The sequence below is a fragment of the Haemaphysalis longicornis genome, unplaced genomic scaffold, assembly GCF_048455015.1.
Source record: "Haemaphysalis longicornis isolate Haplotype H1 unplaced genomic scaffold, Haemaphysalis longicornis Haplotype H1 scaffold_3, whole genome shotgun sequence".
NCBI classification, from domain to species: Eukaryota; Metazoa; Arthropoda; class Arachnida; order Ixodida; family Ixodidae; genus Haemaphysalis; species Haemaphysalis longicornis.
The window spans coordinates 211,139,925-211,153,827 of NW_027526335.1; the positions used below are offsets into that span (position 1 = coordinate 211,139,925).

The window sequence follows — 13,903 nt, forward strand, 5'->3', positions numbered from 1 at the left end:
TGTGTATATGTAGAAGCATTTTGTTTGAGTGTTATTGGAAGCAAAACCATCAACGGCTTTCGACTACAGTCGTGTGAGGTGCGTGTGTTGGCCTATGCCGACGACATTGCACTTTTCTTTATTGATAAAAGCAGCATAAGCGAAGCTGTAAAGACACTAAAGGCATTTTGTAAATACAGTGCCAGCAGTGTGAACTGGCAAAAATGTTTAGGTTTCTGGCACGGCCAATGGGAAGAAGCCCCGGAGGTGTTTGAAAGCATAAGCTGGCAGACGACGCCAACCAGATACTTAGGTGTGCCTCTCGAAAACTACGAGGACAGTGATCCCTATTGGCGCAGACAGACAGCTGAATTGCGCGATAAAGCAGAAAAATGGCAAGGCACTGGGCTCTCCATTTTTGCAAGAGGCTCAGTCTGCAATGTGTTCTTGATAAGTAAAATATGGTACGTGCTCCAGGTGTTACACTGTTCGCGTGCGCATGTGCAGGCGTTGCACCGCGTTTTCGCCGTGTTAATTTGGGAGTCCACGTGGGAAAAAACAAGTCGAACGAACTTGTTTCGGCGCGTGCGCAGCGGGGGCCTTTCCTTGTCTCATTTGTTTTTACGACAGGTTGTCAATCGTTTTCTCTTCCTTCGGGATGTACAAGACCCCTTTTTGCGTACTGTTTGCCAAATGAAGTTGTCTGTGGTGTTACCCGATTTTGTTATAGCGTCAGCACGTTTCCCTGTCTTGACAATGAAGGGATACTTCCGCGAAGTTGTTCAAGCGACCCAGTTTTTGCGTGCCCGCTTCACGATGGAATACCTATGTAGCGTAACGCGGAAAAAATTGTATAATGATCTCGTTGACTCTGTATTTCCAGTTCCACTGTACCGGTCAATGTACCGTGCAGGGCCAGGCCAGGATGTGCTTAAACGCGTGAAATCTATGGCGGTACCGCCATGGGTTAAAACTTTCTTTTTTAAGCTCCACGCGGGTGTCCTACCAGTCAAAACGTGGCAAAAAGAGAAAGGACTGTACGTTCCGTGGGGGGTTGACTGTTATCCGTGCAAAAAGCCGGAGACAGTAGAACACGTGTTTTTAGAATGTTGGGATGGGGTCTTTTTTTGGGATGTGCTTCAGAGGACTTTGAAGAAAGATTTCCCTCTAGACGCCTACGGAATCAGGTTTATACCCATCGAGAATGACGGCGGGTTGCCGTATGATGTGGTGATGGTTTTGGCTCTGCACGGCATTTGGAAATCTCGCATGGCTATACGCCACCGCGATGTTGATGCTAAGCGTTCCAAGGAATACTTTGGAGAAACTGTTCGTTTGATTGTAGAGGTTTGGAAGACTCAGCCTGACCCCCCGGAATGGCTTCCAGTAATGGAGTCGCTGACAAACCTTAAGCAGTTTTAGCCATTTCCTGCTAGCAAAAGACTGTTAGCAGTTTTATCAGTGTATGTTACAGCTTTGTGTACGTGTTTTCCTTGCGTTGTGTGCTTGTTCTCTGTCAGAGTGTGGCAATAAAGAAAAAAAAAAAAAAAAAGGGGTGTAGCTCAGAGGTAGAGCGTTCGCTTTGCATGTGAAAGGCCCCGGGTTCAATCCCCGGCACCTCCAGAAACTACGCGTGCTTTTTTGCCGCCACCGAGAAGGAAGACACCTATCGGGTTTGTACGTAAAAGACTTGAGGAAAGTGGGGGGTGTAGCTCAGAGGTAGAGCGTTCGCTTTGCATATGAAAGGCCCCGGGTTCAATCCCCGGCACCTCCAGAAACTGCGCGTGCTTTTTTGCCGCCACCAAGAAGGAAGACACCTATCGGGTTTGTATTAAAAGACTTGAGGAGAGTGGGGGGTGTAGCTCAGAGGTAGAGCGTTCGCTTTGCATGTGAAAGGCCCCGGGTTCAATCCCCGGCACCTCCAGAAACTACGCGTGCTTTTTTGCCGCCACCGAGAAGGAAGACACCTATCGGGTTTGTACGTAAAAGACTTGAGGAAAGTGGGGGGTGTAGCTCAGAGGTATAGCGTTCGCTTTGCATGTGAAAGGCCACGGGTTCAATCCCCGGCACCTCCAGAAACTACGCGTGCTTTTTTGCCGCCACCGAGAAGGAAGACACCTATCGGGTTTGTACGTAAAAGACTTGAGGAGAGTGGGAGTGTAGCTCAGAGGTAGAGCGTTCGCTTTGCATGTGTAAGGCCCCGGGTTCAATCCCCGGCACCTCCAGAAACTACGCGTGCTTTTTTGCCGCCACCGAGAAGGAAGACACCTATCGGGTTTGTACGTAAAAGACTTGAGGAAAGTGGGGGGTGTAGCTCAGAGGTAGAGTGTTCGCTTTGCATGTGAAAGGCCCCGGGTTCAATCCCCGGCACCTCCAGAAACTGCGCGTGCTTTTTTGCCGCCACCGAGAAGGAAGACACCTATCGGGTTTGTACGTAAAAGACTTGAGGAGAGTGGGGGTGTAGCTCAGAGGTAGAGCGTTCGCTTTGCATATGTAAGGCCCCGGGTTCAATCCCCGGCACCTCCAGAAACTACGCGTGCTTTTTTGCCGCCACCGAGAAGGAAGACACCTATTGGGTTTGTATGTGAAATACTTGAGGAAAGTGGGGGGTGTAGCTCAGAGGTAGAGCGTTCGCTTTGCATGTGAAAGGCCCCGGGTTCAATCCCCGGCACCTCCAGAAACTGCGCGTGCTTTTTTGCCGCCACCGAGAAGGAAGACACCTATCGGGTTTGTACGTAAAAGACTTGAGGAGAGTGGGGGTGTAGCTCAGAGGTAGAGCGTTCGCTTTGCATATGTAAGGCCCCGGGTTCAATCCCCGGCACCTCCAGAAACTACGCGTGCTTTTTTGCCGCCACCGAGAAGGAAGACACCTATCGGGTTTGTACGTAAAAGACTTGAGGAAAGTGGGGGGTGTAGCTCAGAGGTAGAGCGTTCGCTTTGCATGTGAAAGGCCACGGGTTCAATCCCCGGCACCTCCAGAAATTACGCGTGCTTTTTTGCCGCCACCGAGAAGGAAGACACCTATCGGGTTTGTATTAAAAGACTTGAGGAGAGTGGGGGGTGTAGCTCAGAGGTAGAGCGTTCGCTTTGCATGTGAAAGGCCCCGGTTTCAATCCCCGGCACCTCCAGAAACTACGCGTGCTTTTTTGCCGCCACCGAGAAGGAAGACACCTATCGGGTTTTTACGTAAAATACTTGAGGAAAGTGGGGGGTGTAGCTCAGAGGTAGAGCGTTCGCTTTGCATGTGAAAGGGCACGGGTTCCATCCCCGGCACCTCCAGAAACTACGCGTGCTTTTTTGCCGCCACCGAGAAGGAAGACACCTATCGGGTTTTTACGTAAAATACTTGAGGAAAGTGGGGGGTGTAGCTCAGAGGTAGAGCGTTCGCTTTGCATGTGAAAGGCCCCGGGTTCAATCCCCGGCACCTCCAGAAACTACGCGTGCTTTTTTGCCGCCACCGAGAAGGAAGACACCTATCGGGTTTGTACGTAAAAGACTTGAGGAAAGTGGGGGGTGTAGCTCAGAGGTAGAGCGTTCGCTTTGCATGTGAAAGGCCCCGGGTTCAATCCCCGGCACCTCCAGAAACTACGTGTGCTTTTTTGCCGCCACCAAGAAGAAAGACACCTATTGGGTTTGTATGTAAAGTACTTGAGGAGAGTGGGGGGTGTAGCTCAGAGGTAGAGCGTTCGCTTTGCATGTGGAAGGCCCCGGGTTCAATCCCCGGCACCTCCAGAAACTGCGCGTGCTTTTTTGCCGCCACCAAGAAGGAAGACACCTATTGGGTTTGTATGTAAAATACTTGAGGAGAGTGGGGGTTCAGCTCAGAGGTAGAGCGTTCGCTTCGCATGTGAAAGGCCCCGCGTTCAATCCCCGGCACTTCCTGAAACTGCGGGTGCTTTTTTGCCACCACCGAGAAGGAAGACACCTATTGGGTTTGTATGTAAAATACTTGAGGAGACCCGGGGTGAAGCTCAGAGGTAGAGGGTTCGCTTCGCCTGTGAAAGGCCCCGGGTTCAGTCCCCGTCACCTCCAGATATTGCGCGTGCTTTTTTGCCACCACCGAGAAGGAAGACACCTTTTGGGTTTGTATGTTAAATACTTGTGGAGAGGGGTTGTAGCTCAGAGGTGATTCTGCTTCCGGTTGCGCTAGCATGCGGTCGCAGAATGTCGAGCTCCGCCCAAGGAGCGGCTTCAGCGGGCCTTTCGGTCCGCGGTAACAGGATTTTTGCCCAGGATTCCCAGGACTACCAAGTACTTTTGCCCCAGTTTCCTACAGGACAGTCGGTGCTAAACACGGTGTTTCTGCATGCGGACATGCGTGCCCGCCCCTACCGTGTCGAGGATTTCCGCGACACGTTGGCTCGTCTGGCGCTACTCCCCGATGTTTTGGCATTGGGGGCGTATCAGATGAGTCACGTCTGGGCGGTGACGTTTAAGTCAGCGGAAGGTGTGAAGAAAATTTTGGAAGCAAGCGACATCAAGGTAAAGGACAGGCGCTGCCTTGTTATCGACCCGAGCAACCAGGAAGCGCGTCTGAAGCTACATTGGCTTCTGCACAACGTGCCGGACGAGGCAGTGCGCGCTGCGCTGGCGCCGTACGGGCGTGTCGGTGAAGTGCGCAGAGAGCGTTGGCGCGTTGACGGAATTCAAGATAAAGGTTCCACGCTTCGGTCGGTGGCCCTGAAACTGAAGGCCGGAGTGACTTTGGAAGACCTGCCACACGAGCTACGCGTGGCGGGCGACAAGGCCCTCATCGTCGTCACCGGGAGGGCCCCGCAGTGTTTGCGCTGCAACATGAAGGGCCACGTTCGCCGGGAGTGTAAGGTTCCACGTTGTTCGGCGTGCCGTCGCTACGGGCACGAAGCGGCAGCCTGTGTCAAGTCCTACGCTAGCGTCACCGGGCCTTCTAAGGACGAGGACCTCCGCGAAAACCTCATGGTCGAGGCAGGCGCGGAGGAGACCGCAGCAGGAGTCACCGGCGGGGCGGCAAAGGAGCAGACGCCTGCGGAACAGGTCGAGGCCGAGGCTGGCCAGCGCGGTCCTGAAACGGAGCCGCCAGGTCAGCCGAAGACGCCTCCCCAACTCGTAGCGCCGAAGGAGGCTGGCTGCCCCTGAGCGGCAAGCCATGGGACGACGGCGGCGTCGTGTACAGTAGAGGACGTCGTGCAAATGGACCTCAGTGGTGCCGCCGCAAAGCGGCAGCGCGAGGGCAACGACACAGGACAAGGCGACGGACTCCCCGGCAGCGAGGAGCCGCCTACCAAGGCGGTTATAGTGAGACGTTCGAGCTTCAAGCCGAAGCCCAACGTCCCCCCAGACCGCACAAAGCCCCCGGCTACGCCCACCTAGTCACCACGATGCTTCGAAAGGTAGTCGGCAACTGTTTGATCTGTCTCTGGTGTTGCACTGCTCTACCGAAGCGCGAGCGAACTAAACTGAACTTCGTAGGGGGGTCCAGGGAGTACTTTTGTAGCGTCTCCGGTGACTTTGTTGCCTGTAAAGTGCCTTTCGGTGTGTTTTTTAGGGTGGGGAAGGGGGGAGGGGCAAGTATAGTACCGTGTTTAGTGGTGCCCATAAAGCGCTTAGAGTGTTTGCAGTTTAATGTATGTATGTATGAGCGTATGTATGAGTGTTTTTTTTTTGTAGTTGCGTTTTGGAATGCGGGTGAGTTCTTTAGTGTCTGCGGAGTGCTTTTATTGGAATGTACGGACTTAAGTGTTACACGGTAATCCCCGTCGCTTTCTTGGAATGGTTTATTTAAGCAAGCCTATACGCATAGCCACGCTAAATGTCAGGGGGCTTGCGGATCGGAGACGTCAAAGTCAGTTGTACCGCCTTCTTGTAGACGAGGATCTGGATATTGTCGCCTTGCAAGAAACCAAGGTCGAGAGAGAGGATCAGACGGACCGTATGGTGCGGCCATTCATGTCGCGCTATGACGTCTGTGTTTCTCACGCAGTGGGGTTCTCAGGGGGTTGCGCACTGTTAATACGGCGTAGTTTAGGGGCCACCCTGAATACCGTCACTGCGTCTGATTCGGGGCGGTCGATTGTGTGTGATTTGACCTTGTTATCAAATGAATGGCGGGTTATTTGCATGTACGGCCCCACCAAAGCCGCCGAAAGGAAGTTGTTTTTTGAGGAAATTAGAAAGTGGTGTGAGACAGACCGGATGGTAATTTTACTGGGTGACTTTAACTGCGTGTGTTCTGCACGCGACAAAAGTAGCCCGTCACCTTTTAGAGATGCTAGTACTGCAGTACTAAGTGATATTGTAGCAGATTTCGCCCTAGAAGACGTTGGTGATAGCGTCGGTAGTAATGGCCCCGTGCGCTACACGCATTTCCAAGGCAATAGCCATGCACGTCTTGATAGGGTGTACTTATCGCTTGATCTACTGCCGCAGTGTGAAGAATACCGTGTGATACCTGTCTCGTTCAGCGATCACTGTTTGGTATCTTTAACGCTCGGTAGGAGCGCGAAGCGGCGAAATGCCTTTTGTTGGGGCTTATGGAAGATGAACAATAAGTTAGTCGAAGACGGAAATTTCGTGGAGACAGTAAACACATGCGCACGAAAGATTTTCGGCAGTGATGAAGAAGCGAACTTCGTTTGTAAATGGGAACTCTTCAAACAAGAAGTAAAAATGAAAGCCCTGGAAAGATCGGGGGCAATGAAAAATGAACATAAATGCAAAGAAGCCCTGCTACGAAGTAGCCTTGATGTTTTTGTTACAGAAGAATGTAAGTCGCCCGGTATGTTCAAGGACGACATTCGAACACTGAAGGCGCAGCTTGAAGAATTAGATAAGGAAAAGTATCACGGCGCACTTGTACGCGCAAGGGCTGAACGGTTCCTACTCGGTGAAACGCCTACCAAAAGAGCACTCAGTTCAGAGAAAAGATACGCACGTAGAAATACGATAGCGGAAATAGAGTACGATGGCGTAAAGTGTAATGACCAGGCAAGCATCGAGCGTAGTTTCTGTGACTACTATGAGAAGTTGTTCGCGCGTGAGGCTATCGATTCTGTCCAGTTCCAAAAGGAATTTATGTGTTTGTTGCCGCGCCTGAGCGAAGAAACAGCAGCAGGTCTTGAAAGTGAAATAACAGTAGATGAAATAAGGAGAGCCATTGACGAGCTGAGCCCAGGGAAGACCCCGGGTCCGGATGGACTGAGCTCAGCCTTTTATAAAAAGTTCAAGGAGGATCTAAGCCCTGTTTTGCGTAAAGTTTACGCCGAGTCTTACAAAACAAGAGAACTACCTCCGTCCTTTCTTGTGTCCCACACAGTCTTTATACCGAAATCGGAGGACGATAATAAACTGAGGGAAATATCTGCTTATCGCCCAATCAGTTTAACCAACGTTGATTATAAGATATTAATGAAAGTATTAGCTAGCCGCTTGCAGAGTGTAATAAGAGACATTGTTGGACCACACCAAACTTGTGGAATAAAGGGACGGTCAATAGTCACGAACATTCACACCGCCAGAAGTGTTCTTGAATATTGACAGTATGCGAAGTGCTGTGGCCATGCTCCAGATAGACCTGGCAAAAGCATTTGACCAGGTATCCCATGAACTCCTTTTAGACATGTTACAGCATGTAAACGTAGGATCTGTTGTACGCGAGGGAGTACGTATGGCGTAAAATGGGTGTTGCACTCACCTTGTTGTAAACAAAACGACAAGCAAACCCATTCATGTTCAACGAGCCGTGCGTCAGGGCTTCCCATTGTCACCGTTGCTTTTTTGTTTATATATTGAAGCGTTTTGTTTAAGCATCATAAGAAGTGAGAGCATCAACGGGTTTCGATTAGAGTCAGCTGAAGTGCGTGTCTTGGCCTACGCTGATGACATTGCCCTTTTTTGTGTTGATAGAAGCAGCATCAGCGTTGCTGTAAACGCTCTGAAACGGTTTTGTAAATATAGTGCCAGTGGAGTAAACTGGCAAAAGTGTTTAGGATTTTGGCATGGGGACTGGGAAAGCGCGCCTAGTGTGTTTGAATGTATCATCTGGCAGACGACGCCCGCTAAGTACTTGGGAGTGCCCCTGGAAAACTATGAAGACAGTGACCCTTACTGGCGCAGACAGACCGCTGAATTGCGCGAAAAAGCTGACAAATGGAAAGGCAGTGGACTTTCCATGTTTGCTAGAGCATCAGTATGCAACATATTCTTGATGAGCAAACTGTGGTACGTACTTCAGGTGCTGCACTGTTCGCGTTCTCATGTACAAGCCCTGCACCGGGTGTTTGCAGGGATGATCTGGGAATCGACATGGGAAAGGACGAGCCGCACGAATCTCTTTCGGCGCGTGCGTCAGGGGGGGCTTTCTTTGTCCCATTTGTTTTTGCGGCAGGTCGCCAATCGTTTTTTGTTCTTTCGTGACGTGAACGATCCTTTCCTGCGTACAGTGTGTCAGCTGAAGTTATCAAGGGCATTACCTGAATTAGTTGTTACGTCTGCCCACTTTTCTGTCGGAGTAATCAAGGGCTACTTCCGTGAAGTGGTTCAAGCGACCCAGTTTTTGTGTGCACGTTTCAGTACAGAGTACTTATCTAGTGTTACGCGGAAAAGGTTGTACCGTGATTTGCTTGACACTGCGTTACCTGTGCCGTTGTATAGGTCAATGTACCGTACAGGGCCAGGACAGGACGTGCTCAAACGTGTAAAACGAATGGCGGTACCGCCATGGGTTAAGTCATTCTTTTTTAAACTGCATGCGGGTGTCCTCCCTGTAAAAACGTGGCAGAAAGAGAAGGGTTTGTACATGCCATGGGGGGTTGAATGCTACCCGTGTAAGAAACCCGAAACGGTAGAACATGTGTTCCTCGAGTGCTGGGATGGGATATTTTTTTGGGACGTGCTTCAGCGGACTTTAAAAAAGGACTTCCCTCTGGACGCACGTGGGATCAGGTTCCTGCCCATTGAGAGCGAAAATGAGGTACCATACGACCTTGTCATGGTCCTGGCTTTGCACGGCATTTGGAAGTCGCGTATGGCGATCCGTCATCGTGACGTTGATGCCAAACGCTCAAACGAGTATTTTGCTGATACTATGCGATTGATGATTGAAGTGTGGAGGGCTCAACCTGACCCTCCAGAGTGGCTGTCCGTGATGGAGTCGCTAACGGACCTGAAGCAATTTTAACCGCTTTCTGCTAGCAAGGTTTTTGGCTAGCAGTTTTTATTGTTATCTTGTTTTTGGTTTGTTTGGTTCAAGTGCTGTGTCAAAATATGGCAATAAAAAAAAAGTTTTAGCTCAGAGGTAGAGCGTTCGCTTTGCATGTGAAAGGCCCCGGGTTCAATCCCCGGCACCTCCAGATATTGCGCATGCTTTTTTGCCGCCACCGAGAAGGAAGACACCTTTTGGGTTTGTATGTAAAACACTTGAGGACAGTGGGGGTGTAGCTCAGAGGTAGAGCGTTCGCTTCGCATGTGAAAGGCCCCGGGTTCAATCCCCGGCACTTCCAGAAACTGCGGGTGCTTTTTTCCCACCACCGAGAAGGAAGACACCTTTTGGGTTTGTATGTAAAACACTTGTGGAGAGTGGGGTGTACCTCAGAGGTAGAGCGTTCGCTTTGCATGTTGAAGGCCCCGGGTTCAATCCCCGGCACCTTCAGATATTGCGCGTGCTTTTTTGCCGCCACCGAGAAGGAAGACAGCTATTGGGTTTGTATGTAAAAGACTTGAGGAGATTGGTGGTGTAGCTCAGAGGTAATGCGTTCGCTTCGCATGTGAAAGGCCGCGGGTTCTATCCCCGGCACTTCCAGAAACTGCGGGTGCTTTTTTGCCACCACCGAGAAGGAAGACCCCTGTTGGGTTTGTATGTAAAACATTTCAGGAGATTGGGGGTGTAGCTCAGAGGTAGAGCGTTCGCTTCGCCTGTGAAAGGCCCTGGGTTCAATCCCCGGCACCTTCAGATATTGCGCATGCTTTTTTGCCGCCACCGAGAAGGAAGACACCTGTTGGGTTTGTATGTAAAATACTTGAAGAGAGTGGGGGTGTAGCTCAGAGGTAGAGCGTTCGCTTCGCATGTGAAAGGCCCCGGGTTCAATCCCCGGCACTTCCAGAAACTGCGGGTGCTTTTTTGCAACCACCGAGAAGGAAGACACCTTTTGGGTTTGTATGTAAAATACTTGTGGAGAGTGGGGTTGTAGCTCAGAGGTAGAGCGTTCTTGAGGAGAGGGGGGGTGTAGCTCAGAGGTAGAGCATTCGCTTCGCATGTGGAAGGCCCCGGGTTCAATCCCCGGCACTTCCAGAAACTGAGGGTGCTTTTTTGCCACCACCGAGAAGCAAGACACTTCTTGGGTTTGTATGTAAAATACTTTAGGAGAGTGGGGGTGTAGCTCAGAGGATTCTACTTCCGGCTTCCGAGCGGAGCGGTCGCAGAATGTCTGGCTCCAGCAATGGGGCGTTTTCAGCGAGCCCTTCGGGCCGCGGTAACAGGTTTGAAGATGACTCCCAGGAATATGCTATCGTTTTGCCATCGCTGCCAACAGGACCAGTTGTTTTAAACACAGTTTTTTTTTTCATGCTGATATGCGGGGACGGCCTTATCACGTCGAAAATTTCCGTGACGCGCTCCTGCAACGAGGTCTGCTCGGCGAAGTGCTCGCTCTTGGACCGTACCAAATGAACCACGTTTGGGCTGCAACTTTCAAGACACCGGAGGCCGCGCAGAAAATGCTGACCGAGACCGAGATGGAGGTGAAAGGACGGAAATGCGTTGTTGTCAACCAGGGCAACCGAGACGTCCGTGTGAAGCTTCACTGGATGCTACACCATGTACGAGACGACGACATCAGGGCAGCCTTCACTCCGTACGGCAATATTATCGAGGTGAGCCGGGAAAAGTGGCGCGTGGAAGGCTGCGGAAGCCAGTGCAGCATGACGCGTATAGCCGTGCTCAGGCTCAATGCTGGTGTGATGCCCGAGGACATCCCGCATGAACTAAGGATTGCCGGTGCCAAGGCGCTGGTTGTGGTGCCGGGCAGAGCTCCTCTTTGCCTACGGTGCCAACGTACAGGCCACATCAGGCGAGAGTGTCGCGTGCCGCGGTGCACCTCGTGCCGCCGCTTTGGACACGAAGCGGCTGAATGCGTAAAAACTTACGCGACTGCTGCCATGCGCACCGTCAACGAAGACAAGCGAGAACTGTTTATGGACGAGGCTGACGCCGAGGAAATGGCCCTCGCAGTGAAGGAGGATACGCCCACTGTGCCACCGCCCACCAACCAACTCCACGACGACCGCGCTGCCTCCGGAAAAGCTGGAAGCAACGAAAACCATCAGCTTGAAACTGCACATCCACCGCTGTCTGACAAGCACGGAAAAGCGGAAAACGACACCTCTACCGCTTGCGCTGTTCCACCCGCGGTGGACCCCGACCCCATGGACAACCAGGATGCCGGCGCAAGCAACACCTCGGCCAAGCGGCACCATGAAGGAAACACCAGTGACGGCCTGAGCACGGTGGCCGCGACTCCGGACGAGCCTCCGCCAAAATCGGCCCCGGGACGACGCCCATCTTTCAAGCCAAAGCCAACGATACCTCCAGACCGAAGAACCGCCGCGACACCCTGGGCGTCACAGCCACCATAGCTGCGAACGCCATGCACGCCCGGACAGACGGCCAAGTCGTTTGTGGGATACGGCGAACTGAACTTATGGTGCCGAGGTATGTGCAGCAGCCGGCGCCAAAAAACGAACAATACGCACGAGAGGACAGTTTCGAACGCCCAGCGTGGTGTTACCTGCCTCTACTGAAAGGTAAGCACCGTGAGGTCCGCTTGCTCTAGCTTTTATATGGCACTAAATCTGAAGAATACCCTACGCCTAGGCACGTTGAACGTGCGTGGATTGTCAGCGAAAAGGCGGCAGCATCAACTCAAACGCCTCCTCATAGATAACAGCCTTGACGTGCTTGCGGTGGAAGAAACAAAAATCGAAAGCGAAGAGCAAACGGATCGCATGGTGCAGCTTTATAGTGCTTTCTACAATGTATGCGTATCTCACGCGGTTGGCACGTCCGGTGGATGCGCATTATTTCTGAGTAAGTCTTCCGGCATTGATGTTGAGCACGTTGTGTCGGCCAGCGATGGCCGCCTGATTGTGTGCGATTTTCATTTTACCGGTTTGAAATGGAGAGTTGTATGCGTGTATGCCCCCACCCGATCTAATGACAGAAAGCAGTTTTTTGAAAGTGTTGAACCCTATCTTAAATCCGAAAGAAATGTCCTGTTAGGTGATTTCAACTGCGTCTGTAAACCACCCGACAGAGTGTCGAATTCACCCATCCGTGATACAAGTTCTTTGTTTCTTAATGGGATGTTACATGATCTACATTTCGAAGACGTGGGCTGTCTACTCTCGAATGGGAAACCCATCGAGTACACCCACTTTCAAAGAGATAGCCATGCCAGGCTAGACCGGATATACGTAACCGCGGGTCTGGTGCCTTTCTGTTGTTGTTATGAAGTTAAACACATTAGCTTCAGCGATTACAGTTTAGTGATGCTAGATTTGGGGTACGGGAAAAGAAAACACAAATTCGACTGGGCCTTATGGAAATTTAATGCAAAACTTCTCAAAGACGATGCGTTCGTTGGCAAAGTAAGAGAAAAACTTAAGGCTCTGTTAAACGTAGAGCAGAAAGACATTATACCAAATTGGGAAAACTTTAAGCAGGAAGTTAAAATGGACGCCATTGAAAGGGCTTGTGCACTAAGACATGACGAAAGGAAAAAAGAGAAGGAACTGCAGCTGCAGCTTGAACTTCTTTTAAGCATCGAAACAGCTCAGCCGGGGAAGTTCACCGATGCTATCAGAGAGGTGAAGGCGCAACTTGAACTGATAGATAACGAAAGATACAGAGGGGCTGTAACACGGGCACGAGCTGAAAAATTATGGTTAGGGGAAGCGCCAAAGAAAGCGTTCACTGGGCGAAGAAAAAAGATACGCAAGGCAGAACGAAATCACAGCTATAGACTATCACGGCCAAGTTACCCATGACAGCGATACGATCAGTCAAGCGTTCCTAGAGCACTATCGCGAACTGCTAGGGAAGGGGCGGGACGTCGAAGATGGATTTACAAAGTGTTTTTTATCTGCGATGCCTAAGTTGGATGACGAGCTAAGAGAGCGTCTGGAAGGACCCATAAGCATATCAGAAATAGAGAAAGCCATCGATGAATTGAGTATGGGCAAATCCCCTGGACCAGATGGTTTAGGGGCTTGTTTTTACAAAGCATTCAAAGGTGAACTAGCGATGATCCTTTACTACTTGTTAAAGGAAGCATATGAGAAAAAATGGCTGCCAAAATCGTTCAGAAACTCGCACATTGTTCTTATTCCAAAGAGCGACGACCCCGCTAAATTATTGTCGGTGAAGGGCTTCCGCCCAATCAGTCTCACGAACGTTGATTACAAAAGTTTTATGAAGGTTTTAGCAAGCAGGTTGCAATCAGCTATAACATATATTGTTGGGCCGCACCAAACGTGCGGAATAAAAGGACGCTCTATTCAGACCAACATTCATGTGGCCAGGAGCATCCTAGAGTGCGTAGACGCTCTGGGTGGACAAGTCGCCGTACTACAACTTGACTTAGAAAAGGCATTTGATCGCGTTACCCACAAAATCCTGTTTGATATCCTGGAGCATGTTAATGTAGGTGCTGTCATTTTAGAAGGCGTCAAAATGAGCTACTCCGATTGCTCAGCGAGTCTCATCATAAATAAGAAAATAACCAGTAGCTTCCAGATCCTGTCATCCGTGAAACAAGGGTGCCCCCTGGCACCTCTACTCTTCGCTCTGTACCTCGAGCCATTTTGTTTGAAGTTGCTCTACAATGACAGCGTGCACGGTTTCAAGCTTCATGAAAGTGAAGTCAAAATCCTTGCGTACGCCGACAACATTGCC

The 13,903-nt window shown here is 50.8% G+C and overlaps 19 non-coding genes and 1 pseudogene across 19 annotated transcripts; all 20 read left to right on the plus strand.

The window, feature by feature from the left end:
- The first annotated feature begins 1,530 nt into the window (after positions 1 to 1,530).
- On the plus strand, positions 1,531 to 1,602 carry Trnaa-ugc (transfer RNA alanine (anticodon UGC)). Its single transcript has one exon. It is a non-coding gene; the product is annotated as a tRNA-Ala (tRNA).
- A 79-nt stretch (positions 1,603 to 1,681) lies between these two features.
- Positions 1,682 to 1,753, plus strand: Trnaa-ugc (transfer RNA alanine (anticodon UGC)). Its single transcript has one exon. It is a non-coding gene; the product is annotated as a tRNA-Ala (tRNA).
- A 78-nt stretch (positions 1,754 to 1,831) lies between these two features.
- Positions 1,832 to 1,903, plus strand: Trnaa-ugc (transfer RNA alanine (anticodon UGC)). The gene has a single exon. It is a non-coding gene; the product is annotated as a tRNA-Ala (tRNA).
- A 79-nt stretch (positions 1,904 to 1,982) lies between these two features.
- On the plus strand, positions 1,983 to 2,054 carry Trnaa-ugc (transfer RNA alanine (anticodon UGC)). Its single transcript has one exon. It is a non-coding gene; the product is annotated as a tRNA-Ala (tRNA).
- Positions 2,055 to 2,132: 78 nt separating this feature from the next.
- Positions 2,133 to 2,204, plus strand: Trnaa-ugc (transfer RNA alanine (anticodon UGC)). Its single transcript has one exon. It is a non-coding gene; the product is annotated as a tRNA-Ala (tRNA).
- A 79-nt stretch (positions 2,205 to 2,283) lies between these two features.
- On the plus strand, positions 2,284 to 2,355 carry Trnaa-ugc (transfer RNA alanine (anticodon UGC)). Its single transcript has one exon. It is a non-coding gene; the product is annotated as a tRNA-Ala (tRNA).
- A 78-nt stretch (positions 2,356 to 2,433) lies between these two features.
- On the plus strand, positions 2,434 to 2,505 carry Trnaa-ugc (transfer RNA alanine (anticodon UGC)). Its single transcript has one exon. It is a non-coding gene; the product is annotated as a tRNA-Ala (tRNA).
- Positions 2,506 to 2,584: 79 nt separating this feature from the next.
- Trnaa-ugc (transfer RNA alanine (anticodon UGC)) lies at positions 2,585 to 2,656 on the plus strand. Its single transcript has one exon. It is a non-coding gene; the product is annotated as a tRNA-Ala (tRNA).
- A 78-nt stretch (positions 2,657 to 2,734) lies between these two features.
- On the plus strand, positions 2,735 to 2,806 carry Trnaa-ugc (transfer RNA alanine (anticodon UGC)). Its single transcript has one exon. It is a non-coding gene; the product is annotated as a tRNA-Ala (tRNA).
- Positions 2,807 to 2,885: 79 nt separating this feature from the next.
- Positions 2,886 to 2,957, plus strand: Trnaa-ugc (transfer RNA alanine (anticodon UGC)). The gene has a single exon. It is a non-coding gene; the product is annotated as a tRNA-Ala (tRNA).
- Positions 2,958 to 3,035: 78 nt separating this feature from the next.
- Trnaa-ugc (transfer RNA alanine (anticodon UGC)) lies at positions 3,036 to 3,107 on the plus strand. The gene has a single exon. It is a non-coding gene; the product is annotated as a tRNA-Ala (tRNA).
- A 79-nt stretch (positions 3,108 to 3,186) lies between these two features.
- On the plus strand, positions 3,187 to 3,258 carry Trnaa-ugc (transfer RNA alanine (anticodon UGC)). The gene has a single exon. It is a non-coding gene; the product is annotated as a tRNA-Ala (tRNA).
- Positions 3,259 to 3,337: 79 nt separating this feature from the next.
- On the plus strand, positions 3,338 to 3,409 carry Trnaa-ugc (transfer RNA alanine (anticodon UGC)). Its single transcript has one exon. It is a non-coding gene; the product is annotated as a tRNA-Ala (tRNA).
- A 79-nt stretch (positions 3,410 to 3,488) lies between these two features.
- Positions 3,489 to 3,560, plus strand: Trnaa-ugc (transfer RNA alanine (anticodon UGC)). Its single transcript has one exon. It is a non-coding gene; the product is annotated as a tRNA-Ala (tRNA).
- Positions 3,561 to 3,639: 79 nt separating this feature from the next.
- Trnaa-ugc (transfer RNA alanine (anticodon UGC)) lies at positions 3,640 to 3,711 on the plus strand. Its single transcript has one exon. It is a non-coding gene; the product is annotated as a tRNA-Ala (tRNA).
- Positions 3,712 to 9,383: 5,672 nt separating this feature from the next.
- On the plus strand, positions 9,384 to 9,455 carry Trnaa-cgc (transfer RNA alanine (anticodon CGC)). The gene has a single exon. It is a non-coding gene; the product is annotated as a tRNA-Ala (tRNA).
- A 377-nt stretch (positions 9,456 to 9,832) lies between these two features.
- On the plus strand, positions 9,833 to 9,904 carry Trnaa-cgc (transfer RNA alanine (anticodon CGC)). The gene has a single exon. It is a non-coding gene; the product is annotated as a tRNA-Ala (tRNA).
- A 78-nt stretch (positions 9,905 to 9,982) lies between these two features.
- Trnaa-cgc (transfer RNA alanine (anticodon CGC)) lies at positions 9,983 to 10,054 on the plus strand. The gene has a single exon. It is a non-coding gene; the product is annotated as a tRNA-Ala (tRNA).
- Positions 10,055 to 10,171: 117 nt separating this feature from the next.
- Trnaa-cgc (transfer RNA alanine (anticodon CGC)) lies at positions 10,172 to 10,243 on the plus strand. The gene has a single exon. It is a non-coding gene; the product is annotated as a tRNA-Ala (tRNA).
- Positions 10,244 to 10,375: 132 nt separating this feature from the next.
- On the plus strand, positions 10,376 to 11,586 carry LOC144175677 (uncharacterized; annotated as a pseudogene).
- Positions 11,587 to 13,903: the final 2,317 nt, after the last annotated feature.